The sequence below is a fragment of the Microtus ochrogaster genome, chromosome 1 (assembly GCF_000317375.1).
Source record: "Microtus ochrogaster isolate Prairie Vole_2 chromosome 1, MicOch1.0, whole genome shotgun sequence".
Taxonomy (NCBI): domain Eukaryota; kingdom Metazoa; phylum Chordata; class Mammalia; order Rodentia; family Cricetidae; genus Microtus; species Microtus ochrogaster.
Genome location: NC_022009.1, coordinates 44,944,511 through 44,954,081, shown reverse-complemented (window position 1 = coordinate 44,954,081; position 9,571 = coordinate 44,944,511). Strand labels below are relative to the sequence as shown.

General features: G+C 41.6%; 1 pseudogene; it reads left to right on the top strand.

The window, feature by feature from the left end:
• The first annotated feature begins 7,597 nt into the window (after positions 1-7,597).
• On the top strand, positions 7,598-7,965 carry LOC101980560 (annotated as a pseudogene).
• Positions 7,966-9,571: the final 1,606 nt, after the last annotated feature.

Below are 9,571 nucleotides of genomic sequence, written 5' to 3'. Positions count from 1 at the left end.
CACTTCCTTGGTCAGAGTTACCCCAAGATATTTTATGCTATTTGTGGCTATCGTGAAAGGTGATGCTTCTCTAATTTCCCTCTCTGCTTCCTTATCCTTTGTGTATAGGAAGGCATGAGACAAGTCTTACTGTGTAGTTCTGACTGACCTGAAACTCACTATGTAAACCAAGCTGACCTTGAACTCAGAGATTCCCACACCTCTGCTTCCCCAGTGCTGGGTTCCAAAGTGTATGCCACCACACCCAGCAAAATAGCTAGCTAAATAAATAAAGTCTTAAATAAAATATAATAAAAATTAAATCCCTATAAACATTTGCATGCATATTTGGGAAGGTTTTTGTTTACATTTCTCTTAATGACCTAGGAGGCAACTGTCAGGGTGCCTGGTTGCTTTCTTATGCGTGCCACGCACACAGGACACTGAGCTGAACCTCTAGCCATGCTGAACTTTTTAAAAAATGCCACCATCACATATGAGGAAGCCCCTTTCTCCAAAACCTGACTAGCACTTGTCACTGGCTCTTTTCAATTACAGAGATGCTAGGGTGGTATGTCATTGTGTGTTAGTTACTTAAGATTCATTCATTTTAATCCATATGTTTGGGTGCGCGTGTATACCTGGTGTCTGAGATCTGAAAAAGGGCATTGATCCCCTGGAATTGGAGTTCCAGGTGGTCCTGAGCCATCATATAGATTCTGGGAATTGACCTCAGGTCTCCAGGAAGAGCAGCAGGTGTGCTTAACCACTGAGATACCCTCCCATATCCTCACTGTGGTTCACTTTGAATTCTAATGACTTTGATGCTGCGCATCTCCTCAAGTGCTCATTACTCACTTGTGTAGCATCTTTGGTGGAATGTCTGTTCAAATCTCTTGCCCATTTACTTAAAACTTAGTTGAGTATCTTCTTGCTGACCTCTCTATATATCCTGGCTACAAGTTCTTGATCAGATATTCACAAATATTTTCTCTCCAGCCAATGGCCTGCCTTTTTTATTTTCCTGTTGGTGATTTCTGAAGTTCAAACTTAAGAAACAAATGCATTGCATTTGTAAGGAGTGTATGTATTGACGTGTATCCCCACATGTATGGGTGCAAGTATGTGTGAATGTGAGCGCACACGTGTGTGCATTCACGATCGCATATGGAAGCTAGAGATTGACTTTGGGGGTCCTTCTCAGTCTTGCTCCCCTTTATTTACTGAAGGAGAGTCTCTCATTGAACCTGGAGCTGTGCTAGCCTCCCAGGCTGCTCTTTGATTACAGATAGGCCACCGTGTCTGCCTGAATTTTACTCTGGTCCACACACCTGTACAGCAAGCGCTTTATCCTCTCTGCCATCTCCCCAGTCCAGAGCTTTTATTAAATTTTTATTATTTTTCCAAGTGTGTGTGTGTGTGTGTGTGTGTGTGTGTGTGTTCGCGCGCACATTTGCAAGTGTGTTGTGGGGGGGTAGCCCTGGAGGCCAAAGGAGGGTGTCAGATCCCCAGAAGTTGGAGTTGCAAGCAGTTTTGAGGGCTGGGAACTGAACTTGAGTCCTCTGGGAGAGCAGTAAGTGCTCTTAACCACTTAGCCATCTCTGCAAGCCACAATTTAAAGTTTTGGTTAAGCCCATGGTATCCGATTTCCCTTCTCCCATTGATATCCCTTTTGGTTTTTTCTTTGTATGTTTTGTGGTTTGGGGTTTTTGTTCTGTTTTGTCAGACCAGGTCTCACTATGCAGCCCTGACTGGCCTGGAAATTGCTAATGTAGACCAGGCTAGCCTTAAGACTCACAGAGACCCACCTACCTCTATGTCCCAAATGCTGGAACTAAAGGTGGGCACCCCCACACCCTGGTTTTTTTTCTTTCCTTTTAAAATTTTTTTGTTGTCTATTTTGTATGTGTGGGTGTTTTGTCTGCAGACACATATGTGCGCCTCATATGTGCCTGGTGCCTGTGGAGATCAGGAGGTGATGTTGGATCCTCTGGAACTGGAGTTACCGACAGTTGTGAGCTCCTATGTGGGGTGCTAGGAACTGACCCTAGATCCTCTTCAAGAAGAGCTAGTGCTCTTAACCACTGAACCATCTTTCCACCTCCTTTTCTTTTCTTTCCCTGATGTTGAATCTGAGATCTTTCTGCCTAACTAGAGTAATAGAGATGATTTTGCTGTATGAGCCTCTAACAACTGCATGGATTTGACCCCTATTTTGAGATGTTATCTATACTGCTGACTTTGGGGGAGTGGTATAAAGCAAACTCTAAGTTCCATCTATGGATATTGTGTTTTTTTCCAAAGATACAGAAACCTGTCATTTCCTCACTGAATGCTTTGCAGTTCAGTCGATAACCAGCTCCGGGCCAGGGAGACGACTGGAAAGCAAGTGTCCTTGCTACCCAGTAATACAAGCCTGCTGATGTGAGTTCAGATTCCAAGACAGACACTGTGGAAGGCGAGACCGACTCCCGAAGGTTGTCCTCTGACTTGCACGTGAGGACTACAGCATGCACACCACTCGCGGCCTAAAGATCCGTAAGGAAAATTGTTCCAGTTCCATTTCTGTTACTGCGACAAGAAAACATTGCAACAAAAAGCTAGGGAAGGAAAGAGAAGTAGAGGCAGGGACTTAGAGCAGAGAATCACCCCATGTGTCTTTGCTTGCTCCCTTCCTTTCTGGCTTTCAGCAACCTCTCTCCTTGCTTTTCCTGTTCAGGACGCCTGACTAGTGAATGGTGCATCCCACAGTGGTCTCGGCTCTGCTACATCAGCTAGCAATCAAGATAATGCTCCAGGGACCAACCTGATCTAGAAAATTCCTCATTGCAACTCTCTCCACTAAGGATTCTAGGTTGTGTCTTAAGAATCAGTTGACCAGAAACATGAGCAGCCTGCACTGGACTCTTGGCAGAATCCTGTCTCCATTACCAAGGGCACATCACAGGCCTTGGAACTGGGAAATCAAAGTCCTTCCATTCTGTTCTTTTTCAAAATTGTTTTTGCTATTCTGGGTCTTTTCATTTCCATATAAATTTTAAGATCAGCTTGTCAATTTCTGTGAAAAAAGCCTGCTGGGATTTTGATAGAGGTTGTGTTTGCTCTATAGATCAATTTAGGGAGAATTGCCATCTTACCACTATTGATCTTCCAATCAGCAAGCGTGAACTGTCTCCATTTATTTAGCTAGTCTTTAATTTCCCTCGGCAGTTTTATACTTCTCAGTGTACAAGTCGCCACGTCTTCTTATTAAATGTATTCCTAAGTATTTTCTCCTTTCAAATGCTATCCAATAGAATTGCTTTCTTAATTTCATTTCAGATTGTTCATTGTTAATACGAAGAAACGTTATTGATTTGCACACATTGATCTTGAAGCTTTGACCTTATATTTTATCTTTGATAAATTTATTAATTGCAATAATGTTTTTATGGATTCTGTGGATTTTCTACATAGAAGATCATGCCATGTAGATGCAATTTTGTTTCCTTTTTTAAAAAATCATTTTTTTTACATTTAAAATTTTTATTTTGAATGAGGTGAGGCAAGTGTGCACTGTAGTGCACATGTAGAGATAGCAGGACAATTTGTGGGAGCTGACTCTCTCCTTCTACCACATGGCTTCCGGGGATCAGACTCCATCATCCAGTTTGGCAGCAGTTTTCCCCCTCAGCCATCCTGCCAGCCCTACCTTTTTTTTTTCTTTCAGTCATGGTTGTCTTTGTCATATCTGATCACAACATCTAAAATCCCTAGGATTGAACTAAGGGAATGGCTCATCAGATAAAGTACATGCCATGCAAACATGGTGGACTGAATTTAGATCTCCAGCACCTACACAGGATAGAGTGCATGTGCAACCCTGCAACTAGTGAGACAGAGATAGGTAGATCCCTGGAACTCACTGGCCACCTCGTCTCATAGTTCAAGGTTCAGTGAAGGTATCCCATCTCAAATACTAAGGTAGATGGGTGCCCACTAGAACCTAATAGTAAGACTCTATTGCTAATGATACCACAGACTTAGTCACAGACATGGGGAACTCAAGTTGGTACTGACCAGGAAGGTTTCTTCCTGCTGGCTGACTTTCACAGTCCTAGAAAGTATCATGCAGGCCACAGTGGGGAATTGAACTGTTTTTTTTCCAGATGGGAACCCTATGAACTACATAACAACCATGTTGGCAAGATAGGCATGCAATGAGCAAGATACGGGTGCAATAGTAGCATGAACCTTATGGAAGTAACCAACTGCTTTTCAATTGAATACAAGGCCCTTTGCTCCCCAAGAAAAAATATATGCCTAATACTGTCAGTCTGGTCATGAAATTGTGGCGTGGAGCTCTCAGGCCTCAAGGGCAAACCTCTTACCATTATGGCACTAAACAAACATAGTATCAAACTGTCATCTAAATTTATGTCTTTCTATCTGTTGATTAGTGCAGTGTTCAGACCCCATCAGAGAAGTTTCTTTGTGCAGTGGACAGTGATTAACATAGAAACTCAAAGAGTCCAAATTCATCTGTGAACTGACAGCAACTGTGGTTGCCTGCACAAGATGAAGCCAGGCAACATTCCAACATGGAGGGGAGGCATTCACAAGACCCCACAACAAATGAAGAGCTACAAGCAGTGTGGGATATGTGATCACACTGTGTAAAGATGTGTCTGTCCTTTCTCACCTACCTAAGGCACCTTCTGATTGATTTAACAAAGAGCTGAATGGAAAATAGCTAGGCAGGAGAGGATAGGTGGGGCTTACAGGTAGAGAGAGGAATTGAGGGGGTTGGGAGTCTGAGAGGCAAAGGATCTACTAGCAAGACACAGAAGAACTGGGACTTACTGTACTCAAGAGAGGTGACAAGTCACATGGCAGAATGTAGATTACTATAAATAGGTTAATTTACATTTTAAGAGCTAGTTGGGAATAAGCCTAAGTTAAACCCAAGCTTTCATAACTAATAAAAAGTTTCTGTGTCATTATTCAGGAGCTGGCAGTCTAGAAAGTCCAACTAAAATGAGCAGCTGATGGCTTCTAGGGAGGGAGAGTTTCCTTTAAGGGTATGGCTGCTTATGAACTGACCATACTCGGGTGTTTGGACCACATCTATGAGTACATGGCCGCCAAATTGAACTCAGTTGGCTATTACTATTTAAAAATAAAAGAAAAGGACATGAATTTGGGAAGGATTAGGAGAGTCAGAGTTAGGAATGAATATGATCAAATTCATTGTATACATATATAAAATTCTCAGACAATTAGTGAAATATTACATTTTAAAAAGTAATAAGGTAGAGGGGCTGGCAAAGTGATTCAAGAGGTAAATGGATAAAACCTTTCCCACCAATCCACACCACCGTACCATGAAAAGCTAGAGGACAGTGAGGGGGTAAATCCTTTGACTTGTTCCTGATCTACAGGGAACAACATCAGTACCTCATCATCAAGTGGGATATGAAATACAGGACTTTTTGAGAGAGGGTCTCTCTATGTGGTCTTATCTGGCCAGGAGCTTATGATGTACACCAGGCTGGCCTTGAACTGCCATCTCTGCCTCGCAAGTGCTGGGATTACAGCTGTGCACCATAACTTCCATTTTTCTCCTTTTCTCTTCTCTTCCTGATGTAGGTGAGTCTTCTTTTTATGTGTTACTTTCATTGGTTAATTAATAAAGAAAACTGCTTGCCTGATATGTCAGAACATAGGTGGGTGGAGTAGACAGAACAGAATGCTGGGAGGAAGAAGGCAGTGAGGCAAACGCCATAGCTCTCCTCTCCGAGATGGACGCAGATTAGAATCTTCCTGGTAAACCACCACCTCGTGGTGCTACACACATTAATAGAAATGGGTTAATCAAGATGTGAGAATTAGCCAATGAGAGACTGGAACTAATGGGCCAGGCAGTGTTTAAATGAATACAATTTGTGTGTTGTTATTTCGGGTATAAAGCTAGCCGTGAGGGAGCCAGGTGGGACAAAAAGCAGGCCTGCTCACCTCATCACTACATCTTCCATCCCTTCCCTCTCTTTCATTCCCTTCCTGCCCCCACCCTCTTCTCTCCTCTGTCACTCTTCTCATCATCTCTCTGTTTCCTCCTCTCTCTGTCTCTCCATTCTTCTTGCTCCTCCCCCTTCTCTCCTTCCTTTTTTTTTTCTTTCTGGTCCTAGATCCTTGCCCAGTTGTCTAATGGGTTGAGACAAAGTTTTTCATTGTATTCCCTTTAAATCCTTTCTACATTCCATGGGGTCAGAGTTTTCATCTCCTGTTCATCACTGATACTGGTCATCTCCACTCCCACTTGCTTCTCTTGTCCATGACTACAGATGCTTTCAATTTGTTGCTCTTCTCAAAGAACTAGCCCCAGCCTCTATTCCCAGGTCCATATACAAATGGTCATGGTAAGGATTAAACTGTTTCTGCTGCTATAGCAAAATACCTTGGACTGGATAATTTATCAAAAAAGCAAATTCATTTCTTAAATATGGAAACTGAGAAATCCAGATCTAAAATCACACTAGACTCGGTGTTTGGTGTGGTGTGTTCAACAGATGGTATCTTCTCAAGGCATCTCTTGTGGGACAAGGAGCAGACACTGTTCTTTGATGTGGGATTCCCCTCTGCATGCTGTGAGTATGTTTTATTATCATTTGTTAATAAAGACGCTGCTTTGACTTATGGCAGGGCAGAAGAGAGCAAGGCAGGAATTCCAAGCAGAGATGGATGAGAAAAGAAGGCAGAGTCAGAGAGACACCATGTAACCACAGAAGGAGAAAGATGTCTGAAATTTACCGGTAGGTCACAACCTCGTGGTGATACATAGATTAATAGAAATGGGTTAATTTAAGATGTAAGAGCTAGCCTGGAATATGCCTAAACTATTGGCTACACAGTGTTGTAATCAGTATGGTTTTGTGTGATTATTTGGGTCTGGGCAGCCGGAAAACAAAAGAACAGTCTCCCTTTACATAATGGTACCCACTGTCTGGGACACAGATCCACATAAAACCTTAAAAAAAAAAACTTAAGGAAGAAAAAGGGGGGCTTCTAGACCCAAAAATGGGAGCCAAGTGCAGCTTCTAGGTAGCCACCATTTCTTTTCCCAGCTAGGCTCTGTTTGTTGACCACAAGCAGAGATGCAGCTTCTTTAAAAAATGACTTCCTGGTTTGTGCTCATTGTAAAAATGGCTCTGGCTCTTTCAGGAGGTTCACCTAGCATTTAAATGGAGTTTGTGAGCAGAGTGCTACAAGCTGCTTAATGGTGACATAGACCTGCTGTGTTCCTGGAGCTGGGGCAGTGAGCATGACTCGCAGAGGCGGTGAACATAACTCTGCCATGTTGGATGGGATAGAGCCAACAGGCAAAGCTGCAGAGTTAGTCCGAGCCACACCTACTGCTTAGCATTTAAAAAAAATCTCCTGTTCAGAAAATGATTACAGATATACAGTAAGACAGATTCAGAAAAAAACAAAAGATCTCTGAGTGGGTCACAGTGTTGGATAAATGTACATGGGCTTATGAGAGAGAAGAAAGAGTATAAAAAGTCATAGATTATAGGAATAGAGATAATTAAATATTAAAAACTAATAGAGTGAAAAATAAGCTACATGCTTTCTGTGCCGATATCGCACCCACCAACATGGTGAACGTTCCTAAGACCCGCCGTACATTCTGCAAGAAATGTGGCAAGTACCAACCCCACAAAGTGACCCAGTACAAGAAGGGCAAAGATTCTTTGTATGCCCAGGGAAAAGCGGCGTTATTACAGGAAACAGAGTGGCTATGGTGGGCAGACTAAGCCTATTTTCCGCAAAAAGGCGAAAACTACAAAGAAGATTGTGCTGAGACTGGAATGTGTGGAGCCCAACTGCAGATCTAAGAGGATGCTGGCTATTAAGAGATGCAAGCATTTTGAACTGGGTGGTGATAAGAAGAGAAAGGGCCAAGTGATCCAGTTCTAAGCTGACCTTGTTATGAAGACAATAAAATCATGAACTTTCACTCAAAAAAAAAAAGCTACATAAAGAGAGAATATACACTGGATTATGTTCATTATTCTGTTTTCTTGGAACTTTTTGGCTGCAGAGAGACATTTGATTCTGGGGGCTGCTAAGCTAAACCAACATATATATTTTAAAGGAATCTTGTTTTTAAAATTTGAGTCTAAGGATATGTTACTTTGGAAAAAAAATGTTCTGTTTTTGTTTCCACAGAAGATGAGAACCTGTGGATTCCTTTCAGGCTAGTGTTATTTGATAGAACAAGACCCTCAAGAAAAATCTCCACAAATCCTAAAAACAATTTGCCCCCAAAACAGCAGGGAGCAGTTTGAGGAAAACAACATTCAAATTCCCAAAATGATTGTTTATAAATATTTGTTTTCATTTAAAAGGGATTGAGCATAAATCGTTAATGGTTACAGTCAATCTCTTTTTTAAAAAAGTTAGGTTTTCTAAACTTACAGAGATATATTTTAGATGGATAGGTATTTTTAAAACCTTTCAAAGACCTACAGAATATGACATTTAAAATGTTTTAAGAACTTGTACTTTTCTTAACAGTGAGACATGTCTCCTTCTGGTAGCATCAATTATTTCAGAGAGGTTGATGGGCATTGAAGAAACTTGTTATGGAATTTGCCTTCAATGTGACAAGGCTAGCTATTTGGGCAGGAAACTGCTTTTGCCTGGACTCCTTGGTGGTAATGCTGTATGAACTGGGTTTGCAGGACCCACAGAAAAATGACTGCTGAACTTGCCTAAAGAAAGTGAGACAGTCCTTCAGTGTTCCTGCTTCATAAAAGAGTCTGACCAACATTCTGCAGGACACAGAAGAAAGCAATTGATAAACTTTGGGTGACTGTCCAGGCAGCAAAATGTCTCTGTCAATTCGACAGTTTTGGAAGTTGCTTATGACACACTTCTGTTTACTTAGGTAACATTATATCCTTCTGGAGTCTTTGATGGAGTTGAAAAATAGATAGTTATAATTATAGTTTTCCTTAGTTATGATAAAAATAAAATAGATATAAATATTGTAACTGTAATTCTTGCTTGATACCTGTTTTGTCATATGTAATTTTACAATGTTAAAATTCAAACCTTCCATTTTATTTAGACAGAAAAAGGGAGGTAATGTGGGATTCTCCTCTGTATGCCGTGAATATGTTTTATGACCATTGGTTAATAAAGAATCTGCTTTGGCCTATGACAGGGCAGAATATAACAAGGCAGGAAGTCCAAGCAGAGATAGAGGAGGACTAAGGCAGAGTGAAGAGATACCATGTACCTGCCAAAGGAGAAAGACGCTGGAACTTTATCAGTAGAGCACAGCCTCATGGTGATACATAGATTAATAGAAGTGGGTTAATTTAAAGTGTAAGAGCTAGCATGGAATACACTTAAGCCGTTGGACAAACAGTTCTGCAATTAATATAATTTTGTGTGATTATTTGAGTTTGGGTGGCTGGAAAAAGAAAGCACAGTCTCTGTTTTCAGTCCTTGGTACAAAGGTAGAGGGAAAGGCATCTGTCCAAACCATTCCTGAGACCTCCACCCTCCAACTCACCCTGTATCCCACCACATCTCTCCCCAC